Source organism: Aedes albopictus, chromosome 2 (genome assembly GCF_035046485.1).
Source record: "Aedes albopictus strain Foshan chromosome 2, AalbF5, whole genome shotgun sequence".
In the NCBI taxonomy this organism is placed as follows: Eukaryota; Metazoa; Arthropoda; class Insecta; order Diptera; family Culicidae; genus Aedes; species Aedes albopictus.
Genome location: NC_085137.1, coordinates 158,493,184 through 158,516,148, shown reverse-complemented (window position 1 = coordinate 158,516,148; position 22,965 = coordinate 158,493,184). Strand labels below are relative to the sequence as shown.

Here is a 22,965-nt window from a genome sequence, read left to right as displayed (position 1 = left end):
GGCGATACAATTGTGGTTTAAACATGAACCCAGTGCTTAACTCCTCCATGATAGGATCAATTACCCTATAGTATTTGTTAGAAAGAGGGGAAATTCTTCGAGTATTGTGTGCATAGTAATTTTTATTTTGTTTCTTTCAACATGTTTAAAAAAATCTTCAGAAAAATTCAGTGAATACTATCAAGGAAATTCATAAAAAAATATTGGCGTCTTCGAATGAGTGTAATCCGTTATGTGCTTTTTTATTCCGCCCTGTTTTGCTTATACTTTGACAGATACGCGTATTTCGACTACCTCTTGTAATCTTCCTTAGCGTCAATTATCCACGAGTGTCTAACTGACACTAAAAGGGTAGAATTTAAAGGTACATAAGTGATAACACTCATTCGAAGAGGGTACTCTGCTTAGAGGGATCAAAAGCCAGTTCATGAATTATTGGAGATTCGCCAGACAGAAAATCCTATGTCATACTTATTAGGTTTTTCCTGAAATTTATTTTGAAGATTTTTTTTCATATTCTATCTTAAAGAGACTGCTATAGAAATCGTGTGAGACTCCTATGTTGACATATTCTCTCCCATCCAGTAGACAGATTCACCTAAATTATCTAGAAGTATTGGATTCGTGTTCGACAGCGATCGATTACACCCCAGGAAACCATTTAGCAGTTAAAATTGCATTTATTCAGCAAGAGACGAACCAGCCAATCAATTTATTCAGCACTATATGCGCCTTTACTGCAGGCCATTAAATGCTAATCTACCGTATATGCGCCATAAGTGCTAATTAAATACTGGTTTTGGCCCAATATGCGGCTGATTAAATGCTTATTCTTCCTATTCCCCAAATTTTCATAAATAGAAATAATATTTTCCCCTGCTCATTTCAGCCGCTTCATATTTTCTCTTTTCATTTTTTTTTCTCACTCTCAACCTCTGAAACTTTTGAGGCTGTTTTTTGCAGCTATTTTTGCTGATCCTGCTGCAATTAGGATTCGATCCCTCAACCCTCTGGTTGATGAAGATGCTGCACGCTATGTCCAAAGGAAAGTATTATGAAAATCGAATGTACCTCAAATGTTATTCCCTAGGATCGTAGCTTTGGACCTCTAGTTTCAGAATCTGTGCGGTTTAAAATATTTCATCTTGGGTTTTTCGATATTTTTGATTTTTTCCCTATTTTTCCATACAAATATCGAAAAAAGTCATTTTAAGGTCAATTTCGTCCCATATAAAAAAAATGTATAAAAAAAAAAAAACCCAAGATGGATTATTTTAAACCACACTGTATCTAGAGGTCCAAAAATATGATTCCAGCGAATAAATTTTGAGGTACATTCACGTTTCATAATACTTCCCCTTGGACATAGCGTGTGCTGAACCGCGCTACAGGATAAGCTAGAAATGACCAGATAATGTGCGTTGATTGTTTGATCTATTTAAAGCTTGAGTACCGTCAAATGGGGTAACTTGCAACACTTTTCAACTTTGAAGCAATATCATTTAAAATCTAAACATTTGAAACATCCTGTAAAGCATCGTGTACGCTAATTACCCCGAGTAGAATACTATGCAGCACATGATTTACCAAAATACGTTGCCACTTAATCACGAGGTGCGAAATACATGCTTGTTGCTAGTTTCCCCATCTGTGGGGTAACTTGCAACACAGGACATGAAGCTAAGTTAGCTATCATTACACAGCACTAACCTTCTAGTGCTTAGTCGTATTGTAAATTTTTGAATTTACTAGCATGAAAAATGCATTGAAAAGATGTACACTAACCAATTGACATATAATTTTTCATGGAAGGGTTGATAGCTATTGCAAGCGAGAGTATATCGTTTAACAGCAGGTCTCACGTCCCTTGAATAAAAAATATATATGGATCTCGTGACTCAGTATTCGTTACAAAATGCCAACAATGATTATTGTCATTTCTTGAAAAGGTAGAGTGCGTCATATTTAAGTAGTTTTCAGTTTGAAGTGGTGTTTGGAAATTTCAGCTAATATAACATGATTGAAACACACCTATTCAAATTTGTAAGTATCAAAATCGCAAATTAGGGTATTCAGCTAAAATAATTTACTCCATCTAGGTTCAGAGTTGATGTTGCTGATTGTTTTAAAGCGTCTATAAACTAAATTGAACTTTTAACAAGATGAAACATGAATAAAACTTCAAAATATTGTATTTCCTAACAATGTTAGACGGTCACGTGCAAAAAAGGAGAAAAATGAGTTGTCATTTGAACATGAACGCGTTACGTAATCAATAAATGATCCATTTCGGTTATTTCTGTCAAAATTATCGTAAAATTAAGATAAATAATTGAAGATTTTGTTAAATTCAACTGTTGCAAGTTACCCCATAATGGTTGTCGGATATTATAATGATTTTTTACATTACTTAGTCGATAAGTTTATCAAACTTTTATCGTTTGGCTAAGCTTACTATTAGGTACCCTAACTGCAAGCAAGGTCATCAGACTTATCACAATTACCGTAGGGGAGAGATGATGCACGATTTTCATACTTGTTTTTATGGCATAAAATGAGCAAACCGTGTGGACAGTGTAGCTAAACAATAAACGAAGAAATGAAACTTATTTTTCCACTGAATCGATCTTTGATACTCATAATCTCAATAAACGAAATAGTAGGGCATACTAGTTTTCATTATTATTAGAAAATACTTCACATTTAGTGTATGTCATCGTGTTGCAAGTTACACCGCTGTTGCAAGTAACCCCGTTTGACGGTACTCCACCGGCAGTTATTTCGTTGTGCCCCGGATAACAGTTGGGACAAGTGATGATAGTTGAATCTACCACATAAGACACGATGCGATTGCATAATAAACCAATCATGAGTTCTGAAAAACCTCTGTTCTTCCAACAAATGATAGGAAATCTGAATTATAATGGGTTCTACAGCCGTGGCACATGAATTAAAAAGTTGAAATGTGTAGCAGTTTAAGCATCACTCATTTCTCTTCGCATTTTTATGACAATAAAGCAGCAGTTGTGATGCTTGTTAACCAAAACACATTGTACATATGAAATGCTACACAACGGCTGTCAGATTTTAAACGGCATTTAAATTGCTAATATAGGGCAATTTAGCAGTCTAACTGCTTTGATACGTCAGCATGTTTAAGCTGAATTATGGCTTTTCTATATGCTTGTTGCTTACCTGGGACCTTATTTATATGTTGTCGTCTCCAGGAACCGCTTTCTATAGCCTCCGGAATATCTGCATTGTTCTACTAGATACTCTTCAGGAACATTGTTTAATCTTCAGAAATCCTCAAAATTGAATTTGGCTATTTATTTTGTACGAAATTGTTCAAACATATGTGCAAAATTGTACTAAATTTCTCGGGATATACCAGGAAACATTTTCACGGACTTCTTTAACTGTAATCCCGGATAGAAGTGAAGTACTGAAGATCAAAACGTGATATTGGTTTGATTGATATAAGAGATAAAAGTATTGAAAATAATTTCTAAAAAGTGTTCCTGCAACATATGAAAAATATCTAAATTTGATATACAGTGATAGACATTCGTTTAGCCGAGACCGAAAATTTTTCAAAAAAGTGTCAGGAAACTCATACAAAAGATTTTATGATAAAACTTTTTTATCGTAGTTATAGTATATCTAGTACTGTTTTATAAAAATGTGATACATCACACTTACAAAACACTGAAACAAAAACGAGGGTAAAAACCCTTCAAATGTCATTTTTTGCCTAGACATTCGTTTAGCCGAGGTAAATGAAAATTTGGGTTTCAATAGATTTTTTGCAATTTCCTGAGTATATTTCGAGGATATACCGAGGCATATGACGTGGTAGCAAGAAAATTGACCTTAAAAGTTTATTTATTTGTGAAATTCAGAGAAATAATATTAAAAAAATGTCCCGATAAGGAAAAGCGATAATAAACAAATTTGTTTAAGAAAAAAAAATTCTGTAAACACTCAACATAAGCTAGATTAGCAGTTTTGAAAATATGGCACAGAATTATTGTTAGAAATGTTCAAATTATTGCATAAATGTCATGAAAAAAGTATATTGGTTTTTGGTTGGTGAAACCTTAAAATAGGATTGATAAAAGCTAAAATAAATAGTTCTGCGTTGAAATAAAGAGGTGCCCTAACGCCAGTGAAGTGTACCTGTTTGATACTAGCATTACTAAATGAGTCAGAAGACTGCTAAGTGAAAGGACTGCAAGAAGTATCAGAATTTTTGTACCCTGTTCATTTAAAAGTAGATGTTCATACAAAAACGCAAGATACTTTCAAACAATTAACTTATTTCGTTCAATTTTAAGAAATATATGATAAATGAGTCATAGTTGTGAACCACATTCATTTTTAACATGATTTATTTGAATAGAACGTCTAAATTATGAAACAATTAATTCATGCTAGAAATTTGAATACTTTCGGTGTCATTTCTCGTAATGTGAGCCGTCCAATGTGCGTTATTTCAGCCAGAATACAGTCTAGAAAATATTGGGAGCTATTAGCAGACGTAATAGTAGTAAATGCTGTAATTTGTGCAAGTGAAACCATCATATTTCATGAACACAAAACTTAAATACGTGATTTTTAGATGGATTACGTTATTTTTTCTGTTAAAAACATTGTTTTCCGTAAATTTTCAACCTGCATTCGTCATGAAACTTTCATTAGATTCTTTTGAAACACTTCCGATAAAAATAACTACTTCAAATCTCAATTTGGAAACATTTACAATATTATGACATATTTTATTTATATGAGATGCATGTAAAATTACTATGATAAAAAAGTTTTATCATAAAATCTTTTGTATTAGTTTCCTGTCACTTTTTTTAAATTTTTTTTGGACTCGGCTAAACGAATGTTTATTACTGTATAAAGATCAAACAAATAGCTTGCTGTTATGGGTTAAATCTTACTAGAACTAAATATCATATGGTTATGATGTTCCAAGGGTAAATTTTAGACGTTATTCTTATATCTCTTATTTTCTATATCAATCAAAACAATATTACTTTTTAATGCCAATCAAAATATGTTATTATTGAGATCTTTATTTCTACCCACGAAAGCAATCAGAGACTCGTTCAAAGCTTTCCCTGACAATACCTCCAAGAATTTCTACGCAACGCCTTTAAGGATTAAAAGCGTGGCGGCTTTGAGGAACTGTGTATGATTTGTTCATTCCCCGAGGATTCGTTAAATCCGAGTTCAAATATTGTAAAAGATATTTGTCGATCATTTGCATAAAAAGTCTTAAAGTTTCACCATAATATTCATCACCTAACCTTTATTATATTCAACATTATAATTCAGCCTCAGCCTTCCATAGATAAACGATATAGTGGATCTCCTAACGTTGTGATACTTGAAGATTTGTAGTTAATCGAAAATAATCAGATGCGTATTTTATTATTTCGTCGTTGGGGTGAACAATCTTAGGATTAAAAATATCATGTTTTTTTGTAAAACCTAAAATATTAAAAAAATCCCCAAAGTTAAATCAGTTGGCCAAATTTTAGTTTTAGTATTTTTAAAATTTGTTTTAAGTGCTTAGTATGTGACATTTTATGATAAAAAGTCATGTTTTCCATAATAGACACTTCTGTAAATTTGATTATAGTCTGTTTAAGAAAAAAATAAATACACTTTATTTATTAACCCAGAAATTAAAAACGGTTGTATCTCAAGAACCAGACCACTAAGAAGAATTTCGTCTTCGCGCGGTAAAGTTGATCAGGACATCAAGAGCTATCCGGTAGTGAACTAGTTGATTCTAGGTTCATCAACAAGGTGGCGCTAGTTAGACTAAGAACATCTAAACTGCTCTATCTTAAGAATCAGACCACATAGAAGAATTTCATCTTTAGAAAAGTTCATCAGGACATCAAAAGCTAGTTGAACCTAAATATCACTAGGTGGCGGAGATAAGCCTTAGAAATTCTGTATCTCGAGAACAAGATACTCTAAGGAATTTAGTTTTCGGCAAAGTTAATCAAGACATCAAGAGATATCTGATAAGGGACCATTCATAAACCACGTAGGTTGGCCAAAGTCTGCACTCCATTCAAATTTTTAAATTTCTGTATGGTCGAAAGGGGAAAGGAGGGTTGGAATGACTACCGTGGTCATCAGCGTGATTTATGAATGATCTTTAATTAACTATGATGAACAGCTTGCCGAAGAATTCATTCAATTATTCCTGCAAAAAAGTTTAGTTTTCAATTTTCTGAATAATATGGATCACTTTTATTTCCATGTACATTAAAATGAGTGCTTTATTATAAGGAACAACTTTGTAGCAGACCATATTTGTAAAAAAACATTAGGGGGATATAAACGCATCTTTCTTCCTAAATCTAAATCCTGGACTATTGTGCAATGTAATACGTTCCTATATTAAATGTTATGCTGTGAATTTTCTATTCAGATGAATATCAACTACTCCTTGCGTCACATCAGTCATTTATTAATGATTCACGTAGCTCATATGTGAGTTAGACAGCAACGTAAATAAATGGAGAATAATATTTTTTCAATGTTTCACTTGCATATACCCCACTGTGTATTTAATCAAAAATTGATAATTGAATTTTATTGGTTTTTCTCGGTGAACTTAATACTACTCAAAGAAGGAGGGAGTAACGAACGTAATGAACTTGCGATTCTATCCACCGTTTCTTTCATTACTTTCGTTACTCCCTCCTTCTTTGAGTAGTATTAGGTTCACCGAGAAAAGCCAATAAAATTCAATTATCATAAAGTCATGCGGTGATTAAACCTAGAAAGTAAAATCTAGTTAATCAAAAATTTCACCATAGATTTTTGTTTAAATGAGTGCAATAACTGTCTTTTGTGGTTTGGAGATACTCCAGAAAAAAAAAACAAACGTTTGTGGCATAATTCGGGCGTTAATGGGTTAAATGAAACGAATAATTTTAAACAAATAAACAAAACAGTTTATTATGTTTAATATGTTTACCTTTCATTTCAACTGGCGTGATACTTAAAAAAAACAGTTGAGTTCTGCAATTGTTTACTTCATGCCAGTTCTTAAATCTGAGTGAATATGGAAAATACGACAAGTTAACAGCGCCACCAACCACTATACGAAGGAACACGCAAAGGGAGCAAAGAAAAACCGAACCAACTGTGAACGCTGTTTCCCATCGGTCGGTTGGCTTGTGAAGCAAACTGTCTGGTAATCATGCGTTCTCACTTGCTGCGACAAGTGTGAAGATACGCAATTTAATGGATTTATTTGTTGCTCTAAACTTGTAAAAACATTAATTTTGTTGGTATGGGAATGCTGTACGTGACTATTATAATCGATTTAATTTGAGTGCTACCAAGTATATTCATTGCCGTATATACCTTCGAAGAGAAAGATTCAGAGAGCTATCACGCTGTAGAACCATCGTTTCTCACTCTCAGTAATAAATTAGATTGCTCAGTGCTCCCAAGCATTTCCAATTGCTTCTGAAGCATGTTAGCCAATGAAGAAAAATAGCTACCGCTCTAGGTTGAAAGGTGCCGGTCAAAGAGGAACAAATTTTGCTTCGTTAGGATGAAAACGCTTAATTTTTCAAGCACTGGAGCTCTTAAGACCATTGCTGTAGAGAATGCTAAAGGCTGAGAAAACTCAAACTCAAAAATTGTTTATAAATTATATAAATTTCATTGATAATGCGAATGGTCAAATTGATATTACACTAGAATTCTATTTGGTTTGTGAAATAGGTTTATAAGCAAATTTTAAATACACTGACAAAAATGAAAAAAAAAACCGCAGATCTTATGATGTAAACTCCTAGACAGTGCTAAGTAATAACGCTTGAAAAAAAAAAGGCCTCAGATGCTTCAAGAGATTTTATACAATCATAATTAAAGTTACGTCTGTTGTCTACGAGAAGACCTGAAGATCTATTCGTTGGTCTCGACTAGACCAGTTTTCAATCAAAACTGTGCGAGTACCTACTATCGAATCATTTTGGCACCAAAATTCTGGCCCAGCAGTAGTGTTATGAATCGTCTGTCCAAGTACATCCAACAAGTCATTAAACTCTCCATTTCCGCTAAGCCTTGTTGGCAAAAAAATCACCCACTCAAATCCCAAATAACGAATGTGCTCGTATACATTTTAATAACTTCCTAATCACATTCAGTTTGAAGGTCCTTTTTACACGCCTGTTCGCGTCGTCGTCGTCGGTTGCAATCGGACAGGTTAATCCAATTTCAGGAGCTGTGTAGCAGCAGCAGAATGGCAGTACCTATAGCACCAGTAGAGCACCACTTCTCTCGTATATTCGCATGTTTATGATGATATGCTAAAATGGCACCACGACGACGGCGTTTTCCGACGGACGAACGACATATAGTCGAAGCGGTTAGAGTAAGCTAGAGCATGCTGAGGGTGACGAGTTCGATTCCTGGTTGATCCAGGAACTTTTCGTTATGTGAATTTTCTTGACTTCCTGGGGCATAGCGTATCTTCGTGAATGTCACACAGATCTTTAGACAAAGGGTTCATGAACAGAGAAAGCTCTCAGTTAATAATTGTGTAAGTGCCGGCATCGTCCCAGTTGACATGTTACGCCAAAAAGAAGGAGAAGAAGAACGATGTAGCACATTACGGAGTGTACATCGAAAGCCGGCACGATCGTTAAATTAGAATCCTGACCATCGTAATTCCATTTCACACACTGACTGCTGCTGGGACCCGCGAATGTACACTATCGTCTAGAAATGAGCTCAGTGGAATACTATGGTCGGCGTTAAGTCAGAGAGGACCATGTGTCTTTTACTTAATTTCTAGAAAAACGACTTTAAAATTAGCAACTGTATAAGTTTTGAATTTTTCAACAAATGTTTTTGAATTTTTGCCATAAATCTCAATAACTATTCATCACAGCATCACTCTGCATTGATCGCGAAAAAACGTAAAATAAAGCTTGAAACCAAGAAATTGCTAAGCAATTGATTGTACTTAGTCCACTCTGACTGAGCGGTTTTGGGAAAATCTTCAACCAACTACAGTTCATACTCAAGTTTATACATATTTGATGAAAAAAAAATGCACAAGTAGGATAACAGTTAATAGGAGTGGTGTATAATAGGAGCAGGAAGTTTGGAATTTGATATTTCTGTTATTACACTGTTGATCACCATTTTCAATTTTTATGTTCAGTCAGAGTGGACCAAGTACAACAGTTCAATATCACATGAAAGGTAGTCAATTAATAAGCTATTTAAGAATTTTTAACTTCAACATGTAATATCTAACAACTTTTGAATGTATTTTCATAGTTCGGTACGTTTTTGGAATATTGTAGTTACACAGTTCATAATAATTTATTCAGAGGACCGGCGTTTTTAAAAAATTCGTTCAGACAGAGTGAACCAAGTACACAATTCTTTAATAATCGGTAAAATCAATTTCTTCATGAAACGGGTATTGATACATTTCAATATGATGCCCAACAGCTACTAAACAAACATATTTTGATTTGGAAAGGGCTACGAAGAATAAGGTAATTTCAACTATTTTTCTTAGAGACACATGGTCCACTCTGTCTGCACGCAAAATGCCACAATATGCTTCAACACGATGATCTGTAAATTACGATATTAACCATAATAAAATGAAATTTCACGTGCTTTCTTGACAGATAATCATCAGAAAATGCGCTAGGAAGTCATACGATTTGAAAACGTATAACATTTTGATGACAAACTATTTTATTTGTTGCATTTTAACCAATACATATTTTTTCAACTCTCTTGACATCAAGCATATGGTCCACTCTGACTGCACACCTACATCGATTTTTGCAGTTCAATCAAAAGGAAATTGTGTTATAATTCTCGTTAATTGTAACATTAAGTAAAATGGGTGAATGTTCCTAGTAGCTTCAGTAATTCTTAATCAAATGCCCCAAAAATCTAATTTTCGTCAATTTTGTTACTTGGTCCCCTCTGACTTAACGCCGACCACTTGTGGAACGTTCAACAGTAACATCACTAAATTTGGCCTCTTTCAACTTTTCATTGCAAAATTTTACTTTCTGGTCCATAGTTGAGTGTCGCGTTTTTGTCCTCACAGAAAGGATCTGCTTTATAGCGTACCGTTCGTTGGTTGGTTGGTTAGACGTGACATTATAGGACGTTCCACCTAGCCTTAGTACCTAACCTACACACTTTATCTGGCTTGCTGATGCTGTGACTGCAAGTGGCCACATTCGGCCTCGTTTGGACCCAATGAAGATAATGATAATAACCGGGGCGGCAATAATCGTAAAACGTATAGTCACTGCTTGAAATGTATTACATTGCACTCGAGAGTGGTGTCCCGTTGACTGGAGGGAGTCCGCAACCTACTTGAAATTTGCTTTGCAGGACGTTCAGAGGTTGACGTTGACTTTTTGTTTTGCGAGGGAGTGATGTCACTCGATGGATCGTTACGCTAAGTAATTCGTGTGAAGTTTGCATACACTTTAACCCTTCGAAGACGGAATTTTTCCAAGCGTTATTATAGAGCTTTTTTTTCTACTTATTTCTGTGGTTTCAGTGCTCAACAGCATAGAAAGGGTAGAATATGATGCAGAATATTTTTTCTGAATATCCTAGGTCATCCAAACTGTTCTTGAGTTTAGATCCTGAAGTCTACGGGTACCGATACACCCTTCTTTCATTATAAAAAGCTACGATTTGTAATTATTCATGTCCAGTAAGTCTTCTGAATGTTCAATAGACAGTATCAGATCAGTCATGATATCTTAGGTCATCCAAATTGTTCTTGAGCTTAGATCCTAAACTGTATGCGTGTAACGTTTACCTCTTCCATTATACAAAGATGCGATGTGTAACCTATCATGTCCGCTAAGTCTTCTGAAAGTTCAATGGACAGTGTCAGATAAATTGGGATATCTTAGGTCATCCAAACTGTTCTTGAATTTAGATCCTAAAGTCTACGGGTGTAACGATAACTTTTTATTATACAAAGCTACGATTTGTAATCTATCATGCCCAGTAAGTCTTCTGAAAGTTCAATAGACAGTATCAGATCAGTCGGGGTATCCTAGGTCATCCAAACTTTTCTTGAGTTTAGATTCTTAAGTGTACGCGTGTAACGGTAACTTCTTTTATTATACAAAGCTACGATTTGTAATCTATCATGTCCACTAAATCCTCTGAATATTCAATGGACACCATCAGATCGACTGGGGTCATTCAAACTATTATGATGTTGAAAATTTAGTATCTACAGCAATTGAAGTTTCTCTTTTGGCTATATAGAGTCATGTTTTATAATCTATTATTCTAACTGGAGCTCACAGAATACTATCAGTGACTATGACATAGCTCCGGGATATTCAGAATCGTACGCACTGTCCTACAATATGGACAACATGCAACATAGAGTCTACAGTCGTAATAATATCTTTTTTGCTGTTTTGAGTTACACAACATCACCAATCGTAATGATTGTATCTATTTCATTTATTTAGCGTTAATAACAATTGTAATAGACTGAATCAATAATTCTTCACCACAACACTCGATTCGTGACTGCAGTCCTTTTCCTCGGCCGTGTCCCACATTTGCCTTCCGATTTGTGCTCGACATGTGGTTTCGTCATATCTTCACCTTAGCTGGAAGTTCTTAGTTGTAGGGAAGTTTAGTAAATTACCAATGGTAATCCTGAAATATCTCAAAGGTATTTTGGAATGGCTCTGAGTTTCACAGAAGATCACTGATCTGGGTGGGTTAGACTAGGTAACGTAGCTTTTTTAGCACACATTTTTCGAAGGTACAGAACAATAAATAGTAGTCTTTGAAGAATATTAGTAAATATGGTTTATTATGTATCATTATTGAGTGTAGCAGGGAAGCATTGCAAGTGTAGAGATTAAGTTGTGTACTCCGTGAAAGATTGGATGACCCAAATTATCACAAATCTATCATGCAGTGACCCTTGAAAGTTAAGAGGTTCATGGATCCTATTTGGTTGTGTAACGTTACTATCTAAAACGAAATCACCTCCTGTTACAGTGGTTGTTTTTATCAACTATAACAACGCTTATTGTTACTGGAACAACTTTAATAAATACAGTGGATGTAACACTAATTAATGTATTGGCAAAAGCTATTATTATACATGTAGACCTGAAGCTATGGCCTCCAAAGTAGTTTGGGTTGGCCTGGAATATTTCAAAACTATCTAGGAATGCCTCATGAAATGTTAGGAGGATTACAGATAACAGTTACATATGTAATGTTACAGTTCATTGTGAGAAAAACTACTGTTACTATCAAGACCTAAACTTCAGGAAAGTTTGGACGACCCTGAACGTCCCAAAGGTTCATAATAATATATATTAGACTTTAGGTTGATCCAGTAACCGCAGTTGATTATGCAACGTTATTCAGTATATAGAATACGGCTGCTGTTATGGCACAAATTTCCCTAATGGAGGAGAACGTGCCGACCTCCTGATACCTGATGGCTGCTGTTACGAGTGTAGATCTGAGTTCTGAACTCAAAGGTAGTTTGGCTGACCTGGAATATCCTCAAATGACATTTGAGATTTCAAAAGCTTCACGCATCTCAGAAGATTATGCAATGTTATTATTTATGGTGAAAACACATAAAGTTATTCTTGTAGATTGAAGGACTTCATTATAGGACAGTTTGGACGACCCAGAATGTCCAAAAGGTTTATAATAACTTCCAGTAGACTTCAGATTGGTCCAATTCCCACGGCTAAATATGCAACGTTACTCAGTATAGCAGATATGGCTCCTGTTACAAATGTTGACCTGATGTTCTGAACTGCAAGGTAGTTTGGCTGACCTGGAATATCCCTATAGGGCCTCTAAATGACATTTGAGATTTCAAAAGCTTCACGGACCCCAGAAGATTATGCAATGTTATTATTTATGGCAAAAACAAAACAAATCATTCTTGTAGATTTGAATGATCTTATTATGGGCCAGTTTAGACGACCCTGTATGTCCCAAAAGTAATCAATAGTTTCTAGTAGGCTTCAGATTGGTCCAGTACCCGCAGTTGATTATGCAATGTTACTCAGTAATATAGCGCATATGGCTACTGTTACGAGTGTAGATCTGAAGTTCTAAACTCAAAGGTAGTTTGGCTGACCTGGAGTATCCCTATAGTGTTTCTAAATGACATTTGAGATTTCAAGAGATTCACGGATCCCAGAAGATTATGCAATGCTATTATTTATGGCGAAAACACACACAGAAAAAAATATTCATGTAAAATTCAGCGAGAAATCGTGCACATAAAGGGAATGCTAGAGTTAGTGCTTATTTACATGAGATATCATGTAAAATTACGTTACAATCGTGTAAATTTCCGCTAATAGTCACGTAACCGGTTGGAGTCCATGATGGTTTACGCGATAGTTGGCGGAAATTTACACGATGGTAATGTAATTTTACATTATATCTCATGTAAAAGTGCACTAACTCTAGCATTCTCTTTATGTGCATGATTTCTCGCTGAATTTTAATTACATATTTTTTTCTGTGCATAAAGTCGTTCTTGTAGATTTGAAGGGCTTCATTATAGGACAGTTTTTACGACTCTGAAAGTCTCAAAGGCTTATAATAATATCAAGTTTACTTCAGATTGGTCCAGTAAGCGCGGTTGATTATGCAACGTTACTCAGTATAACAGATATGGCTACTGTTACAAGAGTAGACCTGTAGTTCTAAACTCCAAAGTAGTTTGACTGACCTGGAATATCCCCATAGCGTCTATTAAGGGCATTTGGGATTTCAAGAGCTTTACGGATCCCAGTAGATTATGTAATGCTATTATTTATGGCGAAAACACATAAAATTATTCTTGTAGATGAGAAGGCCTTCACTACACCCAGAACTTCCCAGAATATAAAACACCTTTTGATATTCTCGATGAAGGTTAAATGATAACATATGAACGTATCCTATATCCAATTTCAGCTTTTAGAACAACTGGTAGGTCAATGAGTTCGTTTTTCCAAACTTTATGGTGGTCAGGATGTTCTAGGTTGTCAGTGAAGTCTCAAATAGAAATAGTCCCATTTTTCCTTAAAAGAGGATTTAATTTGCAAAAACATTGCCGAATACAGTATTCTGTTTTATTGAATGTGGGAATTTATACAACGGTTCTTATGCTGGGGTCATGCATGTCCCCTTCGGCTCCAAAGGGATAATTTCATTGGGTTGTTGTTCTGAATTTCTCTAGATTATTCAGGAGGTAAGGAAGAAAGGAAGAAAGGAAGAAAGGAAGAAAGGAAGAAAGGAAGAAAGGAAGAAAGGAAGAAAGGAAGAAAGGAAGAAAGGAAGAAAGGAAGAAAGGAAGAAAGGAAGAAAGGAAGAAAGGAAGAAAGGAAGAAAGGAAGAAAGGAAGAAAGGAAGAAAGGAAGAAAGGAAGAAAGGAAGAAAGGAAGAAAGGAAGAAAGGAAGAAAGGAAGAAAGGAAGAAAGGAAGAAAGGAAGAAAGGAAGAAAGGATGAAAGGAAGAAAGGAAGAAAGGAAGAAAGGAAGAAAGAAAGAAAGGAAGAAAGGAAGAAAGGAAGAAAGGAAGAAAGGAAGAAAGGAAGAAAGGAAGAAAGGAAGAAAGGAAGAAAGGAAGAAAGGAAGAAAGGAAGAAAGGAAGAAAGGAAGAAAGGAAGAAAGGAAGAAAGGAAGAAAGGAAGAAAGGAAGAAAGGAAGAAAGGAAGAAAGGAAGAAAGGAAGAAAGGAAGAAAGGAAGAAAGGAAGAAAGGAAGAAAGGAAGAAAGGAAGAAAGGAAGAAAGGAAGAAAGGAAGATAGGAAGAAAGGAAGAAAGGAAGGAAGGAAGATAGGAAGAAAGGAAAGAAGGAAGGAAGTAGTAAATTGTTAGCAACATTTCAGGAAATTCGTACAGAAAATTTGTCATGCTCATGAAAAACTGAATAAAAAATGATCACTGTGATTCTTTTAATGATTTGTCTTGGTAAATTCATTCCTTGCCTGTAAGATTTATTGTAACAAGACATTTTTCGTATATGCATAACTAACTATAATAAACCTACTGCAATATAAGCCTATTAAATTCAATAAGTTGCTCATCTTGCACCTTATAGTTTCCAATTTAGAATTACAATGTAGGCGCCTGCAAACGAAACGATAAACGAAAATATGATTTCCTTATCTCGTCGTCTAGTGGCGTCTTTCGAATCAAATTGATGCAGCACAAAAAGCATCCTCCACAGTTGGTCTGTAGTAGGTAGGTTTGGTTCACCCATAACAAGCAAGGGTTTCAGCAAAAAGGTGAATGCTTTCACCGGAGGAAATGGTCAGGAAGCATGGCTTGGCATGGCTATCTATGGGGGAAACGTTAGCAGCAGGAAATATGGACAGATAAGAGTGCACAAACGGGACTCTATTTGCATTCGGGAAGACCTCCAGTCAACGCAGTCAGTCAGTGTTAGAGAGAAGAGAGAAGGTATAAATGCATAAATGCAGTGTGCTGGGCTGTCGGCGCATTCATGGGGCCGTTACGTTGGTCGGTCTGTCGGATCCGAAGTTGATGGAGCGGAAGTAAAGTAATGGAACCAGCTGATGGGGATCGAATCGATGCTTGGCCATTTGGTTGTTTGGGTAGGTCCAATGTTTGGTTATCGGGAATGAATTTCGTTTGCAGAAGATTGAAGATTTTAATTTGTTGGTATAGGAATGACTGTGAATCGATTTGGTATATTTGGATATCTAATATAACGGCATTCTGTCAATTATCGGTTGTAGTAAGCCCAGAACGTATAGGACCTTTTGAAATGTTTGGCCTGAAATAGTTTTCCTTAGGTAGTGCGATAACTGGTACAGGCACCCTACTATATTTGTAAAAGTTTCTTAGAAGAAAAGAAGCTTTCATGCAAAAAGATCAATTTAATTCGATATTCGCTCACATCGTGGCGTTTGTGTTCTTTAGAGCGATGTCAGGCCATTCGGTGGAAGGTCATTAGGTCATTGGGTCTTATTTTTGCCGTAATGTCCCCACTGAGACAAAACCTGCTTCTCAGCTTACAAGGGAAGGTTACGTTGGTGTCCCCCGGGGATTTTAACCGGACTATTTTTGTTGCATTCTACATGTGAAAATATGAATAAATCCAAAGCCTTTCGGGTGTTAAGCCAGTGGTGTAGTCAAGAGGGGCCCTCATAGGGGCAAATTAGGTAAAATATAGCATTATTGAAAATGCTCAAACGTCATCAAAATGCAAATTTCGCAATGTATTGTAGTAGAAACAGGCAGAATATGCATGAATACATGATTTCGTATCAAATTTAATTTACCATAGGCGTTTCCAGGGTAAGAACCAGTTGAAGTTATTTTAATAAAAATGTATCACTTTGTTTATTACCCATCTCACCCTGGCAACGCCTATGGTAAATGAAATTTATTAAGAAATCATGCATTCATGCATACTCTGCCTGTTTCTACTGCAATACTTTGTGAAATTTGCATTTTAATGACGTTTGAGCATTTTCAGTCAAGTTATATTTTGCCTAATTTGCCCCTTTGAGGGCCCCTCCTGACTACACCACTGGTTTAACACCCGAAAGGCTTTGGATTTATTCATATTTCCACATGTAGAATGCAAAAAAATAGTCCGGTTGAAATCCCCGGGGGACACCATCGTAACCTTCCCTTGTTAGTGTACTATGCAGGGCCCTACATTTTCAATTTCAATTGAAATTTTCAGACGAAGTTTGTAAACAATGTTTTCAATCGTCAATGGAAACAAGGCGCCGTCGTCGTCGCTCAGCCCGACTGTCATCGTCACCGTTGAACCGACGGTGCTGCGCCGTCGCAGATGCCACTTTGTTTCGCACTCACAAGCTCACGCACGCTCGTTCGGCATCGAATGAATTTCTCTGTTATAACTCAATTAATGAGTGTCACAACCGGCAAATCTGTGTAATGTTAATGTATGCTATGCATATTTTACTGAAATAGTCCTTTACCCACAAAAAAATTAAGCAAACATACATTTTAGAGAATTTGAAAATTTCAATTGAATCCCAGTCGGTGTGAAAATGAGCCGCCACCCGTCGTTGCGTCGAAGAAAGTGACAAGAAGGACAGATGAAGCGAAGCGCATGCATGTTGTTATGAATGTTCCCGTCGTCGGCGTCCGTCAGATGCTGATGGGCGCTCGCTTTCAGCGTCATGTTTTGGTTTCGACGATGTAGGCCCCTAGTTCTATGACCTCTTCCACAGTTCTTAACTTAACTGAGAGCTTCCGCTGCCAATGACCACGTTCCATGTGTAGTGTATATCGTGTGGCAAGTACGAAGATATACTATAACCAAGGATGTCAAGAAAATTTCCTTTATGAAAAGTTCCTGGACTGACCGGAAATTCAACCCGTCACCTTCAGCATGATTTTTTCCTTCTTTTGAATATTGGTATTTTTTTTCTAATATCATTGTCAGAATAGATTTTGACTTGACGATAAACTGCTGATATTCCAATCAGGGGCCGTCCATATACCACGTGGACAGGAAAATCATGGTTTTTGACCCCCTCCCCCCACCCCGTGGACAAGCGTAGACTTTTCATTGACCCCTACCCCCCTCCCCCAATGTCCACGTGGACATCCGAAAAAAAATATTTTTTTCTTAAATAAACGGAAAAGTTTTTTTATAATAATGTTTTTTTTTTCTTCGTAAACATTCCCTTTAATATAATTAATAACTTTATGAATAACAAATTTTCTATAGGCGAATTTGACGGAAACTAACGATCACTCTTTTCTCTGGTGGCAGGAATGAGAACCATACGAAAAGAGTGACTCCGCCAAAATTTGCCATGGCGCAGCATAGGCAAAGTGCACTTTTTTTCATTTTTTCATATCGAATTCCGCATCGTAGAGAAACAAACGAGCACTTTTTGGAAAGAAAATTTTATTCTCTTTCAGAAGCACTAAGAAATGGTAGGTGCTTACGAACAATTTATGTGATGAATTTGAGGAGCTTTTGCTATGCCTCCGGCTGACGATCTTCCGGATTTTTTGTTAGCTGGACAATCCGGTGTCTGTCAATTCGGTGGGCATCAAGAATGATGATAAAGGAAGCCATTACCAATGCAAAATAGCAACTACCAAGGCAGAATATTAGTTAATTTTGAAGACGAAAAATTGACTTTTTGATGTAAGCAAACGATTTTCTCCTAATCTCACCTAGCGCCTCTGCAATTGGGGGTCATTCGAACTTTTCTATAGCTTTATATAAAATACAAAAAAGATATTATTTATTATATTTTGACAAAAAAAAAATACAGGAAGAAAACTTTTTGAGTGACTTCACTACTTCGAAGTAGTTTACAAAATTTGATTTGAAACTTCTAGAAATCCACACAGAACTTCAATGAAAACTTTGTGACTGAAACATCAACATTTGCATGGTCTTCACTCCATTTTAAATCTCAAGATTATTCCTTGATGAAAAAAGTAAGTAATCTGTTTCTTAATTCTTATGTCAATGTTGTACACGTGGACATTTGGCGAACCCCCACCCCCCTCTTCGTGGACCAGCGTGGACTTTTCTCGAACCCCCTCCCCCCTCCAAGTTGTCCACGTGGTATATGGACGGCCCCTCATAGATTTTTCTTTCTTTTAAACATAGGCTACTCCATCTAGTTTCATTGTTGAAATAGTTTTTGGCAATAAGTGCTGGAAAAGTTAAAAAAAAAAAACATCTGGTTCCAGTTTCATAACCGCCGAATTGCAATTCATCCGGATGACCATTTGGCCTAATGACCTTTGGCCTAATCATCCTGCATCCTTTAGAGTAGTCAGTTCGATCTTAGCGTCAAGTACCTTCTCTATAATTTCTTTGGAAATTTATTTTGTTATTTTTTCAGTATACTTTGAAAAGCGGAGCGGACCACATGTGGTGGTTAGAACACAAGACTATCACGCCGAGGGCCCGAGATTTCATCCCACTCCCGATATTATCACAAAATGTTGGTTCTTCGGAAGGGAAGTGAAACATGGTCCCGTGATGAACTAGCCTAGGGTTAAAAATCTCGTTAATACAGACAAAAAAATACTTTGAAAACCGTGCGGCAATTCCTTAAGATGTTTTTTTTGAAAATCAGTTCGAAAGTTCTTCGGCAATTTCTTAAGATTGTTTTTTTCCTGAATCCTTTATGCATGTTTTTTAGATTTTTTTGAGCAATTCTTTTGCAAAGTGTTTTAACTATTGTGTCTAAAATTGATTTCGCAATTCCTTTGGTAAAACATTTCAAGTTTTTTTAGGAACTCTGCTAGAAATTTCTTCAATAATTTCTGTGGTAATGTTTTTGATAAATTTTCAAGCAATTCCTTTGGAAACTTCAGCTTTTGTAGAAAATGGTTCGGCAATGGCTTTGTGAATTTCTTTAGAAATTTCTTCTACGGAAATTTATTTGGAAATTCCGTTTGCAATTTCTTTTAATTACTATTGGGAATTACTTTGTGAATTCCTTCAACATTTTTCTGGAAACTTGTTTGCCAATTCCTACTGAAATTGATTGGGTATTTTATTGTGCATTTTCTTTGGAAGTTGATTCGGCGAATTTTCTGTGAGTTACTCTGTGAAATTGTTTCGAATTACCCTAGTCGGAATTTCATCGGCAAAAATTGAAAACTATTTTGACAATTTCTTTGGAATTTTGTTTTTTGAAAATTTCTCGGCAATTGTATGGTGAATTGGTATAGTTTTTTTTAAATACATACTGCATTGCAGTGGGCTTCGGGACCATGTGATTAGTGGTACCAGTTTGTTGGTGTATTGTAAGCCATGGAGTGTGGGTTTGATTTCCATTCCAGTCGGAGACACATTTTACTCGCATGGAAAATTCTTTATTGGGCCACTGGATGTCTTACATGTTGCCCGTTGTCTACTGTAAGTTATGTGCAGTTTGTACAGTCTCTGGATGAAGACGGTGTGTAGTATCTTTATTTAATTCTTTAGGCAATTGTTTTGGAAATTTTTCAGGCAAGGTCTACGGGATTTCCTTCAGCATTTTTTTTTGCAAGTTTCACCGATAATCACTTTGGTAATTCACCCGACAATTACTTTTGTTATTCTGTTGATAGTTCCTTTCGAAATTCATTCGCACGGTACTTTTAAAATTTCTTAGTGAATTTGTTCGTAAATTTCTCTGGAATTTTTTTTGAAAATTTCTCAGGTAATGCCTGTGTAAATTCCATTGGTGATTCCTTACAAGATTCCGTCTGTTATTACTTTGGGAAGTTCAATTAGATACTCTCTTCAGAAACATAAATACAACGGAATGGAGGAAGAAAATCTCAAAGGAATAATCTATAGCCATTCCCAAAAGCATATGAATAGAAATGGCTGAAGCACCCTAAAGAAATATCTCAAGGAATTGCTACAAAATTACCTTAAGGGAATCCCGTAGTAATTTCCGAAGAAGTATCCAAAAAGAATGCTGAAGCGAATTCAAAATAAAAATTACCGAGTAATTTGTCGAAGGCACTTTCGAAAGAATTCCAAAATAAATTGCCTAAAGAAACTTCAAAAGAATTGCCCGAATAGTTTCAAAAGAATTTTCTGATGAATTTCTGAATGAATTGTCAAAAAAATTATCAATAGAATTGCTACAGTATCACAATAAATTTAGCAATACAGAAGAACGGGTTCCCTGAAAGATTGTCAAAGAAATTTCAGAACAAATTTCCGAATGTGTCTACCTACAAACGAATTCCCTGATAATTTCTCAAAATACTCGCCAAAGAAATAAAAAATCGAATCCTAAAAAAATCTGAATTAATTCCCAAATAAAATGCAGAATAGTTTTCCAAAGGAGTGCTGAATCAATTGGCAAAAGAAATGCCGTAGCTGTTTTCAAAAAAAAAAATGTTCAAAATTTCAAAGCAACGCCTAGAATGTTTCTAAAGAGATTTCTTTAGAAATTACCATAACATTTGGAAAGCTTTTATTATTTTGAGCAAATCTTCTAGCCAGTATCCTTTGATATGGTCCATAACGTGAGATATACGACGCATAGATCAAAGCCTTATTGCAGCACTAAAGCAATATAGTGAGCGAGTCTCGAACTCTTGGAAAAAAGTTTTCATTTGCCTTAGAAACTTTGCCGAAGGCAGGTTATTTTGAGTGGTCTAAAACGCGGCACCCTCAATTGGGTTTTTAAATTAAGGAAAATTCAATGATTTTATATTTTTAAAAGAAAGAGCACCTTTTTCCAAGCCTCTATGATTTTTTTTCGATTTTTAGAATTTTGTTTTGATACCTAAAATTAATTGCAAAAAGTTTTTTCGAAATCACCTTTTGACAGCTGGCCAACTGCTTGACAGCTCCGCCTTGTACAAAATGCGACGAGGGGTGATTCGACAAATCGCTCCCATACAAACTTCAAACTGATTTTTAAATAGGTTCCCGGGCACCAACATTCATGAAAATTTGGATTTCGGCTCAGTTTTGCATGTAGATTCAGAATATGGAATTATCTCAACACCGCTAAAGAAGCCAATATAATTTGGACCCCTATATATTTTGGACCCCCTGGGTCGTATTATCACAACTTACGCCGATTCAATGAAGATATGACTAAAACTTTTAGAACCACTCGCAAAATTAGATTGCTCGGCACGAGCAGCAATCATTTCATCACTGGAAATATCATTGTATGTCTTGAAATTAAATTTTGCCAATCTCGTCATCCATGCGAGTGTTGCAACATGTTTACATTAAAAGAGCATGGCGTTGAAGAAACTTGCAGATGTAAACAAAAACGTTTATCATTCCAGCGCATTAAATTTGCAAAAATCGCCTAATCAGCCTTTATCGATCAAGTAATTAGGATGTGATCCAGCATATTGAAGTGGCAGATTCTTCGAAAATAGTTTCAAACGGGTTGATGCTTCGAAAATAAGTTATTTTCATAAAATTTATTTTACGAACAGTGGAGGCTTTCGCGATCATACTAGCATCATCATTATGTGTAACACCCTCTGAATCTGTTTGATTTTGACTTAAACTCAAGCTAATGTCCTCTAGGGGTCCAAAATTCGACCGTTACCCTATATAAGGCTTAGACTAAACTGGAAGCAGCTAAGATCACTATTGTGGGTTTAGCACTAAATTGATTTCCGCAAAAAACTTCATTGACTTTCGCTGCTTTTCCTATGCGTTAAACAAACGTCGGAAGTGCGCTGTACAGTACATCTGGTTCCGACGTTATGTTTAACGCATAGGAAAGGCAGCGGAAGTCAATGAAGTTTTTTCGGAAACCAATTTAGTGCTAACGCCACGCGTCACGTAGTGGGCGATTTTCGAATTGACGCTTAGATCACACTGAACATTCTTCTTTTCAACTTTGCTAAAGGCAGTGTCCTTTTAAGCGGTTGAGGAGCTAGGGCCCCGTAGTGAAATAATGTTGAACAAAATTGCTTTTTACAAGAGAACTTTTATTCTTCTGAGCAACTTTGCCTAAGTTAGGATCTTGTGAATGGTCCAGAACTCTAGATGTAGAATTTTTAGACTAAACTGGTAGCTCATAAGAACACTAGTACCACGTAGTGAGCGATTCTCAAACTAAATTGTCATTAGCATGACGTAGCGAGAGAATCTCAAATTAAGTTGTGTTCTATGGGAATGCTTTTATTCTTCTGAGCAACTTGACCGAAAACAGTGTCCTTCTATGTATGTGGTCCAGAACGCGAGATATACGACGTTTGGACTAAACTGGATACTCCTAAGAACACTAGCGCCACGCAGTGAGTGAATCTCGAACTGAATTGTTGTTTATGTCAAACGAGTGTGACTTCGATGTGGTACCTCTACAGGACTGCTGAAGTACAGTAAAAGCAGCCATTAACGATGTAGCCGAGAGCACCATCGGACACGTGGAAAGGAGTCAACGGAACGAATG

At 36.0% G+C, this 22,965-nt stretch overlaps 1 protein-coding gene across 2 annotated transcripts in view; it reads right to left on the bottom strand.

The window, feature by feature from the left end:
• The window catches only part of LOC109414353 (uncharacterized), a 360,026-nt gene that overhangs the window by 45,651 nt on the left and 291,410 nt on the right, over positions 1–22,965 (bottom strand). The gene's annotated exons all lie outside the window — the stretch shown is intronic.